The sequence below is a fragment of the Chiloscyllium plagiosum genome, unplaced genomic scaffold (genome assembly GCF_037043375.1).
Source record: "Chiloscyllium plagiosum isolate Xiang-an unplaced genomic scaffold, Cpla_swu_hap1 HiC_scaffold_12, whole genome shotgun sequence".
Taxonomy (NCBI): domain Eukaryota; kingdom Metazoa; phylum Chordata; class Chondrichthyes; order Orectolobiformes; family Hemiscylliidae; genus Chiloscyllium; species Chiloscyllium plagiosum.
Window position 1 is genome coordinate 76,754,179 of NW_028270150.1, and position 22,998 is coordinate 76,777,176.

At 40.7% G+C, this 22,998-nt stretch overlaps 1 long non-coding RNA gene across 1 annotated transcript; it reads left to right on the forward strand.

Annotated features, from left to right (window-relative positions):
• Positions 1-13,087: 13,087 nt before the first annotated feature.
• Positions 13,088-19,518, forward strand: LOC148148551 (uncharacterized). The gene is made up of 2 exons (XR_015758912.1): positions 13,088-13,912; positions 16,870-19,518. It is a non-coding gene; the product is annotated as an uncharacterized LOC148148551 (long non-coding RNA).
• The last annotated feature ends 3,480 nt before the right edge of the window (positions 19,519-22,998 follow it).

A 22,998-nucleotide genomic window follows, 5' to 3' on the forward strand; every position in this document is an offset into this window, starting at 1 on the left:
ACAGATGAATATAAAGAGTTTGTGAGTCCATTCAGTATTTTAACAGCATTAGGGTAGAAACTGTTTTGAAACCGGCTGGTGCATGTGTTCAGGCTTCTGTACCTTCTCCCCGATGGTAGAAGTTGTAGAAAAACATCGCCTGGGTGGGATGGATCTTTGAGAATGCTGGTGGCCTTTCTGTGAGAGCGGGCCTGATAGATGGATTCTATAAATGGGAGGTTGGCCTTTGTGATTGTCCGGGCCGAGTTCACCACTTTCTCTAACCGTCTCCGATCTTGAATAGTACAGTTGCCATACCAGGTAGTGATACAGCCAGATAGAATGTTCTCAATGGCGCACGTATAAAAGTTGGCAAAGTTGTTCGTCGTCATGCCAAATTTCCTCAGCTGCCTCAGGAAGAAGAGACGTTGTTGGGCCTTTGTAACCAGTATGTCCACATGAAGAGTCCAAGAAAGCTTGTTGTGGATAACCACTCCCAGGAGCTTGACACTCTCCACTCATTCCACCTCTGTGCTGTTAATGTGTAACATCCCACCAAAAGTCAAGAAGGAGTTCCTTGGTTTTGTTGGCATTGAGGGCTAGGTTGTTCTCAGTGCACCACTTTTCCAGGTCTTCCACCTCCCGTCTGTAGTCTGTTTCATCTCCATCTGAGATTCGACTGACTATGGTGGTGTCATCAGTGAACGTGTAAATGGCATTCATCTGGTATTTGGCGATGCAGTCATGGGTATACAGTGAGTACAGTAGGGGGTTGAGTACACACCCCTGGGTGGATCTAGTGTTGAGTGTTAGTGAAGTTGGAAATATTGTCCCCAATCTTCACTGATTGTGGCCTGTGGGTCAGGAAACTGAGGATCCAGTTGCAGAGAGTAGGGCTTAGTCTGAGATCATTAAGTTTTTTTTGCCAGCTAACAATCATGTGACTGGTTCTCTGGTAACTGAATTGCTTTGGGCTGGGAACAAGACACAGTAAAGTATTTTGATCTCCTCCAGCACAGGAGCTGTTTCTCTGTTCTCTGCCGTCAAATTTCATTTAAGACCTGAAGAAAACAAGTTTGTCTTCCCTTCTGCAGTTATTGTAAGTTGTGATTTTTAACTGAGACCTTTATGAGTGAGTTGAAAAGTGTGGCGCTGGAAAAGCACAGCCCGTCAGGCAGCATTCGAGGAGCAGGACAGTCGCCGTATCGTGCATAAGCCCTTCATCAGGAATGATGACCCACTGTGCTTTTCCAACATCCCACGTTTTGACTCTGATCACAAGCATCTGTGGTCCTCACTTTCTCCTTTTGTGAGTGAACCAGCTGCCTTCTGCCTCTTGCAAAGCAATGGAAGCAACAATAGAAAAAACAACTGAACAGGCACATTTTGACCAACATAAGTATCACCAGGTTTTGAGGAACAGTCACTTGACCCGAAAAATTGACTCTAATTTCTCTCTACAGATGCTGCCAGACCTGCTGAGTCTTTCCAGCAATTTTGATTTTTATTTCTGATTTACGGCATCTGCAGCTCTTTAGGTTTTTATGAAGTATCACCAATCCATGAGTAGGAATCATTCAACTGGCTTCCAGTGTCCCTTCACCTATAACATATGTTGTTCTATCCATTTGTCAGTCTATGTGTCTGTAAGGTGGCTTTTTTAAAGGAGCTTCAAGTTTCAATTTGTAGCGTTATATAATGGTTTGTAATAAATAATAATTCTTGTTAGTTTACAAACCTGGATCATGCTTTCCATCAACCTGGGTCTCAAAATCAGGTAAATTGAGGAATTTTTTATAGTTATTTTAAAATCTTTCACTTTTCTGCTGGCAATGTGAATAATAGAGCTTGATTTCCTGTGCACCACCTAAATAGGTTGTGACAACCCACAGCAGTGACTGTGAACAGCCTTGGGGACAATTAGGGATGGACAATAAATAGTGAGTGGCACCCACTTCTTGTAGAGAAAATAAAAACAAACTCTCTTTGAATTTCATCGCTTTTCCCTGGAAATTCATCTTCTAGTGTAACCACATTTTAACTCTTCATCAATTTGTGGGCGGCACGGTGGCACAGTGGTTAGCACTGCTGCCTCACAGCGCCAGAGACCCGGGATCAATTCCCGCCTCAGGCGACTGACTGTGTGGAGTTTGCACGTTCTCCCCGTGTCGGTGTGGGTTTCCTCCGGATGCTCCGGTTTCCTCCCACAGTCCAAAGATGTGCAGGTCAGGTGAATTGGCCATGCTAAATTGCCCGTAGTGTTAGGTAAGGGGTAAATGTATGGGTGGGTTGCGCTTCGGCGGGTCGGTGTGGACTTGTTGGGCCGAAGGGCCTGTTTCCACACTGTAATCTAATCTAATCTAAAAAAGACTCAGTTTAAGCTCAATTTGCTATTGGGGTGAACCATGACACCTTGCTGCCTTTTTGCCACAGTACCTGACAGACCAATCTGAAAGTTTCCAGGGATACCTTAGAAATCCTTCCCATCTCAAAGCCAATCTCTGTTGCAACATGAATCTCACGGTTAGATGTATGCAGTTAGATATGCTGATTAGCTATGTTTGATGCCACAACTCTGCAGATATTACCTTAACATTTGCTGCTTTAGTCAAAACAGAATGAACTGAAATGACAAGAACAAATATATGGATCCTAGCAATGACCTAATAATTAGCAAGGTCACTTCCTAATGTGTTTGTATCTTGCTGAAGGAATGTATGATTAGATTAGATTCCCTACAGTGTGAAAACAGGCGCTTCGGCCCAACAAGTCCACACCAACCCTCTGAAGGGTAACCCACCCAGACCCATTTCCCTCTGACTAATGGCCAATTCACCTGACCTGCACATCCTTTGGACTGTGGGAGGAAACCAAAGCACCCAGACAAAACCCACACAGACACAGGGAGAACATGCAAACTCCACACAGTCACCCAAGGCTGGAATCAAACCTGGGACCCTGGTGCTGTGAGGCAGCAGTGCTAACCACTGAGCCACCATGCCACCTCATGGATGTATGTTTAGATTAAGTGTTGTAAACTCAGCAAATGAGCTAAACTGTTAGAGTAACTCTAAAAGACTGGAGACTTGTTTTAAAACATAGTTAGTCGGATATGATAATATGAACTATTTATCAGATAAACTTATGATTAGTGCACAGAGTGGTGTTGTGTAAATATCTTACGGTTGATTGGATGACATAAAGATGGTGACAGCATGAGCAAACTAAGGCTGAAATTGAAAAGTTAAGACCAAGAGCTAAGTCTCCTTCCGAGAAGAAGTAAACTAGTCTTAAATGAGCAATTAATCAAATTGCCATGATGGATGATGTGTTTGTGATGTTTGCCAATGGTCAAACTAATCATTTGTTGAAGGCTGAACAGTGTCACAGTTTTAACATACAGTTTGCCTGGAAAGGTATAAGAACACTTACCTCACAACATGGCTGGTTCGGGAAGGTATCTGGTCATTTACTGGAAGTTGGAATGGAGTAAGCTGATCACCTACTTCAGCCTGATCCTTGGACAAACCACTTAAACTGGTTTATATGTGATTATAATCATTGTACTGACAAGACTTTTGCAGTATTTTTGAAATATAGTTATATAATGTCATATCCCATTGTTAGAACTGCCTTGGATGATTGCTGTCCAGAGTAAACCTGATGGAACTTGGAAAATGGGAATAAGACCTTAGAACAATCGTTGTTTACTTGGATGTAAAGGACAGATTTACAGCTCAATGTTCTCAACATGTTTAAAGACTTTAGGTACTGCTCATCACACAGACTGTTGTCTTTGTCTTTTAAAACAAGTTGTACCTACTTTCCAGTCAAAATATTAGGTCTTCTGATAACCTCTAACAATCAAACCACCCGGGCTTGCAGCCCATAGACTTTAGAACAAGTCACACAAAGCCAACTGATTATACTTTAAAGTAAGGATGCAGTCCCAAAACAGACAAAATCTTACAAACCACATTTATAGCAGGCCTTACTAGGTGTATGCACTGGGATCATCTGACGCAGGAATAATCCAGTTTTTCAACCATGATGAAAACTTCAATTGGCAAACTCTTGTTTTAAAGATTCCATTTGCCTCCAGACCTTTAAAACCAAACCATTTTTGGCACCCATCTGTGTTTTCAAATTCTCAGACGAATAGTAACATTTCATCTCTTTTAGTTGCTGGAATTTCTCAAGGTCTTGATTAATCTTTCCATTGTAAGTCAGCAGATGTATCAGCACCACCTTTCCTTCCTCACAGAAGACTGCATTAGGAACAAAGCATCTGTTGTTTGCATTCTTGAGTCAAGGAAAGTTTTCCTTCTATCATCAGGAGATGTGTCAATCAGTCTGGCAGAGCCTTTCTTCCAGATTTTTGTTTGTGAACAAACAACTATTGAAGCTTTCTTGCATTGTTTCCAAACCTAGCCCAGACTTTACTTTTTTAAAAAACAAATCACTGCATGCTAGCATTCCAATAGTGTATTTGCAGAGATGGGATAAATATTCACCATTAGACTTGATGCATTTTTAAAAAAAAACTGCTTTAAGCTGACAGGGAAATCCAAACAATTATTTGAAATAGTCAACTGCAGAATTGCTACTATAGTTTTCTCCACTTATGCTGTTCTGATATATCTGTCTAATCCAAAGCAGTGCTTCCCTTGTGCCATGTTTCTGCAAGCAATTAGAACAGTATGAGCTCCAATCATTCTCTGTTCTTGCAGTCCTGGGAGCCTGTTAATGGGTATATTTTCCCAATCTGTCTACACTCATTGACTTATTGCTGCAAGAAAATGGAGTGGTCATTTAAAATTCTTAATGCTAACAGACGAGAAAATAAGATATTTGCTGAAAAGTGCTGAAAAGTGGTGATGAGATTCCAGGCAAATAATAACATGAAAAGTCACACTGGCTGGTGTTGATGGACTTCTTTTAATACTTGTTCATTAGATGTGGGCAGCACATTTATTGCCAATTTCTAGAGCCATGGAAAGATGAGGTGGGCTCATTTCTTATCAGAATTATGTTCCTGCAATGGTATTGGTTCCGTAACTTTGAGTTTGTTATTGAACAATAGTGAAAGAATGATAATATTTTTCCAAGTCAGGCTGGTGTTTCTTGAAGGGGAACCTGAAGGTGGTGGTGTTCCCATTGTTTTGCTGCTCTTGTTTTTTATGATGACATGGTTGGAAGGTGCTTTGATGTAATCTTGGTGAATGGCTGCGAGGTGGGCTGCAGATCAGGCTACTACATAGATGAAAGAAAGGGTGCACATTGAGTCCAGTGGAAGAATACCTGAACTTCCTGGATCTACTGCAGCTATTCACATCCAGTCCGGTGATGAGAATTCTTTCACACTCTTGACTTAAGGCATGTACCAATTAGAGAAGTTTTGAGTGGTCAGGAAATGATATGCAGGACATACAGCCTTTTCCCGCTTTAGTTCACACAATGCTAATGTGGTTGATTCAGCTTAGCTTCTGGTCGCTTGTGACTACCAAGTTGTTGATCGTGTAATTGAATGAAATTGATGAAGAAATTGACAACCGTAGGGAGATGCCTGTGCTTTCCCTTTTTGCTGTAGGTGTTATTGTGAATATTGTCTACCAATTGTCAGTCTAGTCTATGCATTTGTAATTTATTGTGCTGGAATGGTGTCTACCACTGAACAGTGGAGATCTCTGAGCTTACCATTTAACTCTGATCATCTGCAGTAAGCGTGTTTTTGTAATTATTCCCCCTATCCAGTGTAAATGAATATACTTTCTTTTAATAAAGTTAGAGACAAAAAACTGCAAGTGCTGGAATCCAACGTAGACAAGCAGGAGGCTAGAAAAACATAGCAAGCCAGGCAGCATCAGGAGGTGGAAAAGTCAACGTTTTGGGTGTAATCTTTCTTCAGGATTGGGGGAAGGGAGAACTGCAGATATAGACACCAGGTTATAGTCTGGGTTTATGTGAAATCACAAGCTTTTGGAGCTCTGCCCCATCGTCATTTGAAGAGCTATCCTTCAAAAGCTTGTGATTTCAAATAAACCTTTTGGGCTATAACTTGAGGTTGTGTGACTTCTGACTTTGTCCACCCCAGTCCAATAGTGGCACCTGCACATCATTTCTTTTAACAGGCGGACGCAAATTACACACAACTCAAGTTCTCAAACTAGTTAATCCACTGGCTAGGAAATGCACATTCAATTACCCACATTAAAGGGCTGTCCCATTATCTCTGAGTCATTGCATACCTAACAACAATTTGGCAGCCATCACCAAGGAAAGTATCCATTTTCAGAAGGGATAGCAAGGAAATCACATTGACATTAAACATTTCCACTGGGAAAATTACTGTTATTATGATGCACAGCTCTTATTCGCAATTATGTAAAATTTTTGAACCTTATAAGTTGACATTTGATATAAATATTCAAGGGACGTGAAGTGTTTTCTGTGAATATTAGTCACATACATTTTTAAAATTAGTTTTCTTATCGCATTTTTGCAAATATATTAACAGGAGGGAACTCTTCATAGATTTACTGCCCACATACTTTCGTCACGCTGAAGTATTCTTTTTATAGCCTGTAAGTATTCAAACAGTCGCTTTAACAAACACTCAGAAGAAGATGGAGTCTGCACAATCCATCAATTCCTAAATGAGCCTTCTCAATGAATTGGCCATTATTACAATGGCTGACAGGAGCAGATGGAGATTGCTCAATAATGTTTTCTGAAATAGATCAATGGACAGATATCTTCAACCTTATTGTGTTGCGCAGTCTGGTATATGGAACGAGAAGATTGGTTATTGTATCTATGTTACAGAAGGCAGCAAGAGTGAAATAGAAAGATGAACACAGATTTATTTTTTGCAAATTGCAAATTTTATCAAAGTATAGTGCCTGAAAGTCTTTTTGAACTATATTTGATCTGAACAAGATTCTTGGGAGCTGCCTACCCAATGGAAGTGATATGTGTCCACGCACCCTTTTATTTCCCTCTGTGAGCCATTATTCACTTGATATCAAGGGGAAAGTGAGGACTGCAGATGCTGGAGAATCAGTCAAAAAGTGTGGCACTCAAAAAGCATAGCAGATCAGGCAACATCCAAGGAGCAGCACAGTCGACATTTCGGGCATAAGCTCTTCATATCAAGCCTTCCATAAAGTATGCCTGCTAATATTATTTACTTCACGTCATACCTCACCCCATAACCAATGAAAACCCATCCTCACTTACTGTTCGCTCAAATTTTAATTTCCACACTGCTTTCCTTTCTGGTCTTCAGTATCCTGCTCTACGTATTGTCTAACTCCACCAGAAATCTTGTGTCCTTTTTGGTGACTCGTCAATAATTGCTAATCTTCATTGTTTCCCTTTCCCTGAGTGTTGTGGCCCAACTTTGGAGGTCTCTCAATATTTCAATCAAGTCTACATCTGCTTCCTGCTAATACCTCCTCCGATCCCTGTGTCTCTGATCTAATATGGTTGTCTCTTTTCTTCTCTGATCTGTTATTGGTGCCATTTCTCCTGTTTTTAGGCCAGCTGATCACATTTTAAAATTTAAAAAAAAATTAACTGAATTGGCAGTGCCTGGGGTTTAGCTCCAAGACAATCTGGAGATACCAAAATACTACAAATCAGAACTATAAGGATTTATTGTATCCACAATAATTGTAGCATGTAATTCCTGTGTGATTGTCACGTTGAGCTTCAGTGACACCTATTTAAGACACAGCAGATGAGGAAATTCTTCTCTGAGGTAGTGAATCTGTGGAATTCTTTACTGCAGAAGGCTATTAAGAATATGTTGCCAAGTATTTTGAAAGTTGGGATAGACAGATTTTTAAACCAGGAAAGGAATTGAGGGCTATGGCATAAAAGCAGGAAAATAAGGTTGAGGGATATTAGCTCTAGCATGGAATGACAGAACACACATGATGGACCAATTGGCATACTTCTGCACTTGCATCTTATGATCACTCACTTCCTAATCTTTTATCCTCAGAGGTAACTGTTGTCAGACGTAGGAGAAGATATCCACATTCTCATCTGGAGGATTGTATTTGGTGATCACCAAGCTTAACAAGGCTCACAAAGTTATCAAAAATGAGAAGTAGAAAAAATGCCATTCCTGAAATCTATTTATAGTCTGCGATCAAATGCTCATTGAGTTAAATTGGAACACAATATCCTCGTGCAGTGAAAATACAGGACAGGAAGGAATCCAATATAAGCCCTTTCAAACATGATCTTCGATTATGAAGATATCAACATTTGGATCAGCAAGTTGCACACGCAATTGATTTGTGCAGATTTACCACATTCCTACATTAGCTTTGATTCAAACATACTTATTTTAGGATGTAGAATAGAAATAGGAATGTAGTGAAGTATATTGCATTTATTTGAAAACCTTACTGATAATATATTTCTACAAGTACCAGCGCACTGATAATTTCTATGCTGATTATGCTTGAACCTGGGAGTTGTGGAGGATGGGATCTCAATGCCACTCTTTCCCTTTGATCAAAGTTGACCTTGTCAGTCGAGAAGTAGAAAACTGAGGATAATAGCATTCTGCCTTGACAGAGTTTTGTATCATAGTTAAAACTTTTAAAATCAAAGAATTAAATGAGCATGTTGACTCAATGTCTTTTAGCATCTAAGAAGGAAGGACAAAGGTAGAATGTTTTGAAGTCCACTTCAATCTCTCATCTATTGTCCTGTTTTTATCTGGATTTTGAACTTGGAAGAAGTCTACTCCAATTAGCACAAATAAACGTTTACATTATCTGTGAATGGGATCTAAATTGTTTCTCCAGTGATAATATATTTCCTCCAAGACAATAGATATTGGGAATCTAATCTAGGAAGGATATTATTAGACTGGAGAGGGTTCAGAAAAGATTTCAAAAAACGGGTGGCACAGTGACTCAGTGGTTAGCACTGCTACCTAACAGCATCAGGGCCCCAGGTTCGATTCCAGCCTCGGGTGACTGTCTGTGTGGAGCTTGCACATTCTTCCAGTGTCTGTTTCCTCCGGGTGCTCCAGTTTCCTCCCATAGTCCAATGATGTGCAGGTTAGGTATGGGCCGTGCTAAATTGCCCATAGTGTTAGGTGCTTTAGTCAGAGGGAAGTGGGTTACTCTTTGGACTGCAACCAATGTGTGGACTTGTTGGGCCGAAGGGCCTGTTTCCACACTGTAGGGAATCTAATCTAGATATCTATCCTTTTGGCACTTCAGTCTTTGTTTTAATATAAGCCTGACCTGTATTTTCTGCTTCATTTAGTAACGCAGGACAAGTGGAGTCTTGGACAAGCAATTTATTTGGTCAAACAGCTTATCACTCAGTGCAGGCTGGAACACGTACTGTGTGGCAGTTCAATCTGACACACTATGCGGGAAGCATAAATGCAGCTTATTTAAACCACCTGTATGCTGCACACAGACAATTAAATATGTGCAGAAACAAAATAGTCCAAGCTTGTAGTTGAGAGGAGAAATGAAGAGGAATATAAGAATGGCAAATAAATATTTTTTTTTTAAATCACTCTTGGGATTTGGGCTGTCCATGTTGTTTAAATACACTCTGTGGTATTAGGCAGGGAGTTCAAGGATTTTGACAAGTGAAGGTCAAAGAATAGCATTGTATTCTCAACATGCAAATAGAATGATGGTTAGCAGAATGGAACCCAGAAATCTTCAACAGGCAAGTAAATTGTGAGTGGATATGAGAGGTAGGATTGGATCTTACAGGGACAAAGAAGGTGATATGTGCTTGGAGTTACAGAATGAGGCTAGTGATGAGGTGTTGATCAAATATCAGTGGGGGTAGATGTGGCCAAGGCATGGGGTGAAATCAGTAGGAGGGATATGCTGGAAAGATTGGCTCTACTTAGAATGAATAAGTTGCCTAGTTTGGATGGCTTGCATCCCACAATGTGTAAGAACTGAGGTTAGATATACCAAAAGGGCTTGCCATAATCCTCCAGTCCTACCTGGATATGAGGGTGGAGATTAGTTGGGGGTGGGGGGGGGGGGGGTGAGTGGGAAGGTAACACAAGACTGGCAAATGTGGCACACTTATCACAGAGAATAGGGTGAAATGATTTGAATTATTTTTACTGTCCCCCTCTCTTATCTGGAGCCGGAGTGGTTTTTTAAATGTTTTATTCTTACTGATTCCCATTTAGAAATAGGTAGAGGTGTGTTTCTCAAAATCTAACCAACAAAACTAAGTGTAGTCAGTATCAGCTTGAATAAAAATTCGCTTTAAGAACATAAAACAGCAGGTTGTGGATAATGCTTGCTTTACAGATTGCTTTTCACCATGTTCCAATGTTTCCCAAGAGGCCTGTGCTAAGATCAGTGATTTATGTAACTTACACATTGGAACAAATTGACAAATTTTGAAATTTTACTGTCACATAGAGGTATTGCAAGCAGTGAGGATGGTACTACTCAACTGTAACAACCCAGGTCAGCTGTCAAAATGGAATGGTAGAACAAAAACGGAAATTGCTGGAAAAACTCAGCAGGCCTGGCAGTATCTGTGGAGAGAAATCAGAGTTAACGTTTCAAGTCTGGTGATCCTTCCTCAGAATACTGCGGCAGGTGGAATTTAATACAGGGAAGAACAAGGTAATGCATTTTGGCAGAAAGGATTAAGGAAAAAGGAGACATACTAAATACCACAGTTCAAAAGAATGTGCAGAGACATAAGGGAATGAGGGCTTTACATGTTTAGATGTGTGACGGTCTGGCTGTTTTGAAACAGTAGTTGGCAAAGCAGAAAAGATCACAAGTTTAATTATAAGTAAGAGATACATAAACAATGAAGTTGTGAATTAGTCTTTTAGGTGTGGACCAACCAGAGCTTTATAGGGTATTGCGTTCAGTTCTGTTTAACACAGTTTGAGAGTGATGTGAAGATTCTTCAGAGTGTGGAGTGTGCTAGGATTATATAGCACATTGTCTAGACTGTACTACAACTGTGCTGCCTAATCAATCCAAGCAGCAGAACCTCATGTTCAGGAGGCCTATCATCTGTTCTATGTTGGCCCTGGTCAAAGGATGCATTGTATTGTATCTATGCTCAGCCTTAGTTGTGGGCTGTGTAAGCCTTTGCTGCAAATTAGAGACTCCTTGCTGATCTGCTGCCACCTCAAGTAGCCTCTTCTGAGACATCATTGTTAATTTATCATTTCCTCTTCTTCCTTCTGTTCTGACTCTGTCACAGTGATGGTTATGGGTATCCCCACCACATTCAGGGCTCCGATTAGAGCTTCTCAGCCTGAAACTGCAGCAAGGCAGTGTGCAGGATCCTTTCTTAAAGGCAAGATTTTCTCATCCTATCAGTCAAATTTGATGTTTCAGACATTGTTTATAGCTGCTTAGAGCTTGTGAACTCAACCAAACTGAGCTAGGAACTTAAATTTCTTTCTTACTGGGTGTAGATCAGATGTGATTCTAGTGGAATGTCTATGACAGCAACTTTTACCCTGAGTACCCTGTCTTTTGTCTACATGCACAACCTCAGGCATAAAGAGTGTGCAGATGGATATTGCCCAGTAGTAACTCTCTTCACATCTGAGCAGCAGGCTGTGCATTCAAGTTCTGCTCCAAATATTTGAAAAAACATCGGGCTGGCAGCCGAGTCCAAAATGGAGGGAAACTGCAGTGTCTGAGGGGCAGTATTTCGGGTTGATTGAGGAAGTACTGGACTCTTTCATTCAAGGTGTAGAGTTTCAGCTGCCTTCACAAATGGAAGTTAAAGCTCTCAAGTTACTATCTTGAAGAAGCGCATAGGAGTTCTTCCCAAGCAAAGCTAATATTTACCATGCAGTTGACAATAAGAAAAGACGCTACCTGGTCATTTATCTCATTGCAGTTTATAGGACTTTGTGCATAAATTGAATGGCACATTTCCTGTAATACAATGGTGACTACGCGGCAACTGTACCCATTCAAGCATTCCGAACTTGAAGGAAGTACTATTTAAATGTAAATCTTTCCGCCCTTGTAACCATTTAGCTTTTCTCAAAGGTCTGTAATATTAAATACCAAGAAGACCATTTCTGAAGCACAATTTAAATGCAATTCGATCACTTACTTTTATAGATTTTCTAACTAATAGTGGAAATCACCAACTTCCTAGAAATTGCTAATGCAGCTTTTTGTCACTGTTTCATCAACACCAAACACTGAAAATGAGAAATGGGAGTAGATTTGCACCATTTAGTTTTATAAGTGCTCACCACGGCGCTAATTGGATTTAAAACTGCTTCACAGAATTCTAATTAGGTGTAATAGATAAAACATCAGTCGAAAATAATTTTCTTGCATCTGAACATGGGAAAAATTATAATACATTGAGTGTTTGCTGTTTTAAATTTATTGTGGCCTAAAATAACAGTGGGGTTAATGTTTGTGCTCCATTTAGAACAACTGATCATTCATGAGTAAATAGAAAATAACCTGGGGATCAGTAAGCTCATTTGTCTTGATGCATAGAATCTGATGTCAAAAGAGAGGTTCACTCCCCCAGACTGACTGCCTAAGCTCATGGAGAGCCTGCCTCCTTATTTGCTCCACTCCAGGAGGCTGAAGAGGAAGTTACAGAGAAACAATAATAAAAGTGAAATCCTCCTGATGCTGGAAATCTGAAATGAAAACAAAGTGCTGGAGAAACTTAACAACATCCGTGGAGAGAGAAACAGAGTTGACATTTCAAGTCCAAAGGTAACTCTTCAGAACAGAAAGGAGCTTGAAAATGCTTCTTTTCTTCAAAGCTACAGACAGAAGGAGAGTGGAACACATGGTGAGGGTGGCTGGATACAATACAAAGGCAACAATATGGTGGCAATGATTTGGAGATGCTGGTGTTGGACTTGGTGGACAAAGTTAAAAATCACACAACACCAGGTTATAGTCCAACAGGTCTATTTGGAGGCACTAGCTTTCGGAGCATTGTTCCTTAATCAGCCAAGGAAAAGATGGGTATGTAAAACAGGTGTAAATGTTAAGTGTGAAAAGGAGAAAATGGGAGCACTCTGCTAAGAGAAAAGTCAGCAACACACAACCAAGGCATGACCAGGATAGTGTGGGATATAAATGAATTAATGTTATTTCTGCAAGTATAAATTCTGATACAGAATAGGAATGAGAAAATACATATTCAGCAAAAAGAAAGGATATGTGAGCATGAGACATGAATACAGAACAATGGTGGATATATGGGCAAACAGGAAAACATCTGTTCTCCTCGCTTGTACAGAGACACAGGAACAAACCCTAATTAAAGAGGTCAAAGTGGCCTCTGGATGGAAATAGATGCTGATAGAAGAAAAGATATGCCTAATCAATAACCTATAATAGACTGACGTCAAACACCCTTATGGGAGTCAGAGATAAGAGTTTGTCACGGACAAAACAGGATAAACAGAAGTTGTGGGATCAGTCTTAAGGAAATGAGTGACGTAAGCGAAGCAGGGAACAAACAATGGAATAAGGAAAAATATGGGGATTCAAACTGTATAAATTTCGAGAGTTTGTTGGATTTGGTGTGCATTTTGTCATTACCTTACCGGGTAATGAGACAGGGCACCCACCTATAGGTGTATAAATAAATGGCGGATTCAGATATTTGTCTCGGACTGAAATTATTAAAGTGAGTGAGCTTTTGTTTCTCACAATTGGGGGCTCGTGTCCGGGATTTTCTTCCATCACCGGGGGGAGTGGCTGGCCTTGGACACTGGGACGACGCGTCCCGTTCCCCATTGAGGAGCGGTCTCGTGTCCCGGTTTGGTCTGCTCCCTTGGGTGACTGATGTGAATCCTATAAGAGAGACATCTGAATCAGACAGTGATAGGAGCTCGATAGAAAATACGGTGACAAAAGGGGCCAGGCAACTCTGTGCACAGACCAAGGTAAGAAAATTGACTTTTAAGTATTGCCTTGGTGGCCGGGATTGAGTTTTAGTAGTTAATAAGGGACTAACGAAGGAACTCAATATGGCTTGCGCTTTGGGTTAGGAAAAAGCCTCCGGGGAAACAAAGTAAGGAAAAGGCAATGGAAATGGAGGCGGGGTCCCTTACAACATTCCTCCGGAAAGTCCTTTGGGCAGGATGTTGTGGAAATTGGCAAAATAATACTTGTACAAGGGAGAAAGATGATTAAATATTGTTGCTTTGTATGGACTAAGGACTCCATTCTTCGTCCCGCTGTCTTCTGGCCAAAGTACAGATCGGACGAAGACTGGGTTTGTGAATATCTGAGTTTATATGTCAATGTGCGAAAGAGAGAGAGAGAGAGAGAGAGTGTGAGAGAGAGAGAGAGAGAATGAAAAGAGCTGTACAGCTGGTAGGAAGTTTAACCCTTTGTGATTTGGTTTGAGTGAACATTTGTTTGTTGGTGATTGAATGTTTGTGTTTTATTCCCTGGAGCTTGTGTTCCAGGACTGTTTTGAATCTGATTTTGTTATGGAAACTTAACATGATTTCTTTTAAGGTTAAGGATTCTATTGTGATTATGAAAAAAAAAAGGAATGATAACTCCTGTTCTTTTTACAGATCATGACTGCCTTACTATCAGTTTCTAACTAATCTCTTTTATCTTTACATAAAAGCGATTTATGGAGGACAGTTGAAGTTTCAGTTCAACATTAGATTGTAGTAAAAGCAAAATTCTATGGTTAATATCTGTGACCTTGGATTCAGCCATTGTTCATGCATTAGAAGTTTTTTTTTAAAAAAAACTTGAGTAGACAAATTCTTTTAAGGCAAGTTCTGATTATTTTACGACCTATAGTATTGTAATTGAGCAATGATTGGTCAGGACTATTTAAGAAAACTAATTCTGGATCTAAATTAAAGGACTAAAACTGGGTAATTACAGTGAATTGCAAAATTGGGAACTGTATGCATTTTGTATTTTGACTATTAAATACTGAATAAATGAACGTAAATATATATAAATATATTTATAAGTTAGGAACAGGCTTTGAAGGTTAGTCAAGCAGTAATTGATGAATTGGTGTTTGAAGTTATGGGGAGCTAGAAATATTGCAATATTTCTTTAAAAAAAAAAGAAAAAGGGGAAAAACGTAACGACTTATCCCCTTTGGGAGGTGCCCATAGGGGACAAAGAGATTGGGTTTGTAAGTGCCCCCTCACCAGTGGGGAGGTCAGAACATTTAAAAAGGAAATGGAGGTCCTGGTTGAGGATCCGGTGGGGTTGTCTGAACAAATTGATCAATTTTTGGGGCCCAGTCTGTATACCTGGGCTGAATTAATGTCTATTTTGAATATATTATTTACTGGGGAGGAAAGGGGACTTGTACGAGGAACTGCCATTAAAATATGGGACAGGGAACACCCGATTGGAGATGGGGATGCTGGACAGGGAGAGATGAAGTTTCCCCTCAGAAACCCCCAGTGGGAAAACCAAAACCCAGAGCATAGAGAAGAAATGAGGGAATTGAAAGACCTGATTCTAAAAGGAATAAGGGAGGCAGTTCCGAAGTCACAGAATTTGATTAAAGCCTTTGAAATTAGACAGGAGAAAGATGAGACTCCCTCAGCTTTCTTGCAAAGATTAAGGGACTCAATGCGGAAATACTCTGGAATGAACCCTGAGGACCCAGTGGCACAGGGTCTTTTGAAAGTACATTTTGTGACAAGAGCATGGCCAGACATACAGAGAAAGATACAGAAGATAGAAGGATGGAGCGAAAAACCATTAGATGAATTGTTGAGAGAGGCACAGAAAGTGTTTGTAAAGAGGGAGAGGACAAGGGGGAACATTTGATAGAGGGTTTGAGCGACAGGGGCAGAGATGGAAGTCGCTACAGGAAGGATGCTATTATTGTGGAAAGATAGGGCATTTTAAGCGGGAGTATCCTGATCTACAAAGGGAAGAAAAAGGCAATTCCGCTTATGAATTATGATGAAGAATAGGGGTGTCAGGGGTTCCTGCCCTCGGAGGCCCACCAGGAACCCTTGATAAACTTGAAGGTGGGACCGTGTAGGGAGGAGGTAATCTCCCTAGTAGATACGGGGCAGCACGGTCATCGTTGAATTTTAAACCAAAGAAAGTAGAAATGTTTACACGGTCAATTACTGTTTCGGGGGTGAAAGTGGAAGGATTTACTGTTCCAGTATTTGAACCTATGATGATAGAAGGTTCTAAGGATAGGATCACAGGGGAACTGCTGTATATCCCTGATATAGGAAGTAATTTACTGGGGAGAGACCTAATTATCCTTATAGGACTGGAGATTGAAATTCAGGAAAAAGAATTAGTTGTACAACTGGCAATATTGACAGAGGATGCAGAGAGAGAGATAGACCCTATTGTATGGGCTAGAGAAGGGAATCGTGGAAAACTACAGATCCCTCCCCTTACAATAAATTTAAAACGGAAAGGGGACGTTGTCTGTGAACGACAATATCCTATTTCCATAGAAGGTAAACGAGGACTGCAGCCAGTAATTAAGGGACTGATTAGAGATGGTTTGTTGGAGCCATGTATGTCTCCTTATAATACCCCAATTCTACCAGTACGGAAATCTGATGGAACTTATCGATTGGTGCAGGATTTGAGAACATTAAATCGGATAGTGCAGGTCAGGCACCCAGTAGTGCCAAACCCCTATATGTTATTAAGTAAGATCCCTCATGATCACAAATGGTTTAGTGTGATAGATTTAAAGGATGTCTTTTGGGCTTGTCCCTTGGCGGAGGAAAGATTTGGGACTATCCCCCTATGAAATCTTATTTGAATTACCTTATCTGGGAACACAGGGAGAATTGCCAATTCCCGAAACTAAAGATTTGTTTTTAAAGAAGTATATACTGGGCTTGTCCTCCTCTTTATCTTTCCTCAGAAAACAGGGTCTATTGGCACAGACTCCGCCCCTTGAATTTGCTGTTCATCCCATCCAGCCAGGAGATTGGGTCTTAATAAAATCATGGACAGAGACTAAGCTGCAGCCGGACTGGGAAGGGCCGTACCAGGCTCTTTTGACTACCGAAACGGCAATAAGGACGGTGGAGAAAGGCTGGACTCATTATACTCGGATCAAAGGGCCAGTGGACCCTCCAGTTGAGGAAGAAGTCTGGACAGCCGAATCAACGCAAGACCCGCTGAAACTCAGACTAAAGAGACTTTGAGTAATTGACTATACAGTGGCGACGCGAGCGCGGGATTATTTCTGTAAGATTGTATATTAAGCCTTTTTGTGTTCTAGCATAATGATCAGAATACTGGGAATGCTTAGAGTTATGATGCTAGCCCTCTTGGTATTAGGATTTTGTCACATATCATTTTCATATGTATTATTAATGGTTCCTGAGTCTGATAATCCACAAGTAATAGACACTGATATATGTAGCTTAGTAAATTGTGGGAATGTAGCTAATCAGAGACAATACCGCAACTCAGAGATACATCTTAAGTCCTATGGGGATGGCCTCGGGGATGGTACCTGGTATAATGGTCTTGTCACAATACACCGGGCCCCCTTTCGACCAGCACCGATAAAAAGTGTAACCCCATATATTTAACGATAAGAAAAACCACATGGCACGGAGCGGTTTTGGGAGGTGGCACTTATGAGGTACAATTAAATGAAACATTTGGGATTGAAATGAAAGCAAATAGGAAGGAGTTTGTGGGCTGTTGTTTTCGAATTAGCATAGGACAGGGAAAAATGGGTAGAATTACTGGGTAATGAGATACAACCTTTCACCCCTCCCAATGATCCTACAGTAGTAAAAATTATAGAGGTAAAGGATTTGAAACAGACCATCGAGATAGAGACTGGGTACGGGGATGCAAATGCCTGGGTTGAATGGGTAAAGTATACTGTAAAAAGTCTGAACAAAAGCAATTGCTATGCATGTGCCTCCGGTAGGTCAGTGGCCCAGGTGGTTCCCTTTCCGCTTGGGTGGAAGCGAGACAGGAAGGGCATGAAATGTATGATAGCCCTGTATCAGGATGAGACTGCATGGAATGATAGGAATTGTACCTCCCTATCTCTGATGTTCCCTCCCTTGGAGGAGAAAGATGCAAAAGTTCCCCCCACATTTTCCGCCGCAGTTGGAAATCACACGTCATGTGTGCACAAGCGAGGTACGAGTCGGTCGAGAGATTTGGGGGAGCTGAAATTATGTACAGAGATTAAGAATGTTACCGAAACGGAGAAGGGAGGGAACTACTCAGCATTAAAGGTTCCCCGAGCGGATCTGTGGTGGTACTGTGGAGGAAAAATATTGAGACCCACCCTACCTCCGGATTGGAGAGGGATATGCGCAATTGTACAATTGGCAATTCCATTTACCCTGGCATTTGAGAAGGAAAAGATAGTAGGGAAAAAGGGAAGGGGTAAGAGATTACTGTTAGATAATTCTTTTGATGACGGGATTTATCTTGATTCGGTAGGAGTCCCTAGGGGAGTACCTGAGTTCAAGGCTCGTAACCAGATTGCAGCAGGCTTTGAGTCAGCTCTCTTTTGGTGGGCAACAATTAATAAAAATGTAGACTGGATAAATTACATTTTTTATAATCAACAGCGATTTATAAATGATACAAGAGAGGCGGTTAAAGGAATATCAGAACAGCTTGATGCGACAAGTAGGATAGCATGGGAAAATAGAATAGCCCTTGATATGATTTTAGCAGAGAAAGGGGGTGGTGGTTTTTATCCTTACTTCCCTGATAGTAGTAGTCGGGGTATTGGTGGCCAGTGGTTGTGTCATACCCTGTATACGAGGGCTCACCCAGAGGCTGATTGAAACAGCCTTGATGAAACGAATGCCCCTGAGGGGAATCAGACAGAGGAACTTTATCAACTAAATAATAAGGAAATGAGTGAGACTAAGATGGATGAAATCTCTGAAATGATGCTTGCGAATTTTGGGAACAATGTTTAAAAAAAAAAAGAGACAAAAATGCAGAAGATAACAGATAGTAATGAAAAGAAAAAGGGGAAATTGTGGGATATAAATGAATTAATGTTATTTCTGCAAGTATAAATTCTGATACAGAATAGGAATGAGAAAATACATATTCAGCAAAAAGAAAGGATATGTGAGCATGAGACATGAATACAGAACAATGGTGGATATATGGGCAAACAGGAAAACATCTGTTCTCCTCGCTTGTACAGAGACACAGGAACAAACCCTAATTAAAGAGGTCAAAGTGGCCTCTGGATGGAAATAGATGCTGATAGAAGAAAAGATATGCCTAATCAATAACCTATAATAGACTGACGTCAAACACCCTTATGGGAGTCAGAGATAAGAGTTTGTCACGGACAAAACAGGATAAACAGAAGTTGTGGGATCAGTCTTAAGGAAATGAGTGACATAAGCGAAGCAGGGAACAAACAATGGAATAAGGAAAAATATGGGGATTCAAACTGTATAAATTTCGAGAGTTTGTTGGATTTGGTGTGCATTTTGTCATTACCTTACCGGGTAATGAGACAGGGCACCCACCTATAGGTGTATAAATAAATGGCGGATTCAGATATTTGTCTCGGACTGAAATTATTAAAGTGAGTGAGCTTTTGTTTCTCACAATAGGGTGGACATGTGTGATGAATGGAGAACAGAGGTCATACTAAAGTTCGGTGTCTCTATCTGTCTGTCTCTGTCTCTGTCTGTCTGCCTGCCTGTCTGCCTGTTTCTCTCTCTCTCTCTCTGATCCTTTGTGGAACCACAGCCTAATTTGGATTGTAGGTGTTATACATATTGCATTAACTTTATTGTCCAAGTTGTGTTGCATTGTAATTTAGGCAATGGATATTTTTTTGTCCTGCAAAAAAAGCCACTCATCCCAAACTTCTCCTTCCTCTCTGCTAACTTTCTCCCTAGTCCCAAAGATATCCAGTAACCACCACTGCCTTTTTTTCCACACCTTCATGAACTTTCCTATCGTATCACAAAGTTGAATCTGTTAAACTGGTTTTCTGTGTCTGTCACCTGGTACATGTAAAATCCCCCGTAAAAAATTTAAAACCGAGGAATGTACGATTGCCCCTTTTACACAGCATTTATGTGATAAATTGCTGCTCGGTGTATTGCTTGCATATGCTGATGTGGTTATGTTTTGATTTTGAGAAAGAAAGCAGTGTGTGAACAGAGATTCCCCCATTAACACTCGTCCTACATAATCTAACTTGCAATATAAATAGTGCAAATTCTTAAGATCCAATAGCCTTAATAAATAGTGAATCTGTTTCAAGTGAGAGCAACTTTTCAATAAAATGAGACACTCATTAAAGGCTTTTTTTTTATATGCTGCCACTTGTGAACTGTTGTGCATAAGCGTGACAGCAATGGAAATCTCAAAACAAGCTGCACGGTATCAAACATTAAGTCCTCATCTGCTTTTCGTTTGGATGGAGGGAACTCCCTTTTTATTCCTCAGACATTGCTTGGTGTGGGCAACATTGAGCCCATCAAGTCAAGTCATTTGATCAATTCTGATATATTTCTAAAACCCATCTTCCTACCTTCTCCCTGTAGCCCTTAATCCCCTTACCAATCAAGAACATATCTATATATTTTAAGTTCACTCAATGACTTGGCCTTCACAGCCCTCTGGGACAATGAGATCATGATTGTGAACCTACTTTAGATGCCCCTCAAATGCCAGCACATCCTTCCTTAGACACAGGGCCCAAAACCGTTCACAATATTCCAAATGTGGTCTAATGCAGAGCCTTATACAGCCTCAGCAATATATCTCTGCTAATGTATTGTAACCCTCTTGAAATGAATTCTAACATTACATTTGCCTTCCTAACTGCCAACTGAACCTGCAGGGTAACTTTGAGGATCCTGAACTAGGACACCTAAGTCCCTTTGTGCTTCTGATTTCTGAAGTCTTTTTCCCATTTCTTCTACCAAAGTGTATAACATCACATTTTCCCACATTGTATTCCATCTGGCACTTCTTTGCCCACTCTCCTAGCCTGCAGCCTCCTTGCTTCCTCAACACTACGTGTCCCTTCCCCTATCTTTGTGTCATCTGCAAATTTAGCAACAATGCCCTCAGTTACTTTGTCCAGATAATTAATCATAAAGTGAATAGTTGCAGTCCCAACACTCACCTTGTGGATCTCCACTAGTCATCGCTGCCATCCAAAAAATATCCCTCGGCCCCCATACTTTGGCTTTTGTGAGTCAGCTAATCCTCTATCCAGTCCTCTGCCCCTAATGTCATCAGCTTCCCTCTTACTTAGCAGTGTCCTCTGCGGCATCTTGTCAAAGCTCTTCTGGAAGCAGTGAAAGGTGCAGGATACCAATTCACTTTTAGGCAACCAGTTTGAAATTTCATGACCACACACCCAAATATTTTTTTCCATCTTCTAAATTGGCCCAGGTTTCTCAGAGCTTGCAAAACCCAGCAGTTAATAGGAGGCAAGGATTGCTCAATGGGACGCATATACTTTTCCAGAAAGTGACAGGACAAACAGGAGTATATTGTTCACAAAGGTTATTGAACAAATTAGGAGATTACCAATGTAAAGGGGAACAGCATGCATAGAAGATTGGCTGAAAGGCAGAAAATGGAGTGTGCATTATTGGGTATTTCTCTGACAGTATATGACAAATGGAGTAATGCTGGTTTTTATGCTGGGGCTTCAGCTCTTTACAATTAGACAGGTCATTCCGCTGTAACATGCGTGAACTCGTTGTAACACAATTGACGATTTGGGGCAATTGTTTCTACAGCGCAAACCTTTTAAAATGTGCGTTGTCTATAATGTGCTTGTATTAGATTAGATTAGATTAGATTAGATTACTTACAGTGTGGAAACAGGCCCTTCGGCCCAACAAGTCCACACCGACCCGCCGAAGCGTAACCCACCCAGACCCATTCCCCTACATTTACCCCTTCACCTAACACTACGGGCAATTTAGCATGGCCAATTCACCTAACCTGCACATTCTTTTGGATTTGCCAACACTTTAAACACTGTTTTTAAAGGGTGACTTTTCTACAATACTGGGTTGCACAAGAACACAACCATCACGTTACAGAAGAACTACCTGTATTAGTTTGAGGGGAGTGGTGGCCTGATAGCTAAATTTACAAATGATACAACAAAGTATGTTGTTGAAGAGGATGCAGATGCACAGAAACAGGTTGAGTGAATGGTCTAAAATCTGGCAGGTAGAGTATGCTTGAGGAAAGTGAAATTGTTCACTTTGGCAGGCAGAATTAAAAAGCAGTATTATTAAAATGGAAAGTGACTGCAGAACTCCAAGGTACAGAGAGATCCTAGTGTTATAGAGTCATAGGGTTATTAAGTACTAAAACATACCTTTCGCTCGAACTTGTCCATGCTGCCCAGATATCCTAAACTGATCTATCCCATTTTCCAGCATTTGGCCCATATTCCTCAATTCAGTTCAATTTATTAATAAAACTGGAAATAGAAAATTGGCAATTGTTTCTCAATTTTTTTTTTAGCAGACAATCTACAGTCCTTGCCTGGTCTGTCTTATTGTAAGAATTGTGAAAAGTTAGTATTCAGGTACAGTAAGTAATTGAAAATGTATCTTTTATATAGAATCATAAAATCATCAATAGAATCGCTACAGTGTGGAAACTGGCCCTTCGGCCCAGCATGTCCACACTGACCCTCCAAAGAGTAACCCACAGACCCACTCTCCTATTATTCTACATTTCCCTTGCACCTAACTTACACATCCCTGAACACTATGGACAATTTAGCTTGGCCAATTCACCTAACCTCCTTATCTTTGGACTGTGGGAGGAAACTGGAGTACCCAGAGCAAACTCATGCAGGCACAGGGAGAATGTGCAAACTCCACACAGACAGTCGCCTGAGGCTGGAATCAAACCCGGGTCCCTAGCGCTGTGAGGCAGCAGTGCTAACCACTGAGCTACCGTGCTACCCCTTAATTTGAAAATTAATGTTGTTAAGCTTCAGTTGTACAGGACCTTGGTGAGACCACGTTTTGAATACTCTTGT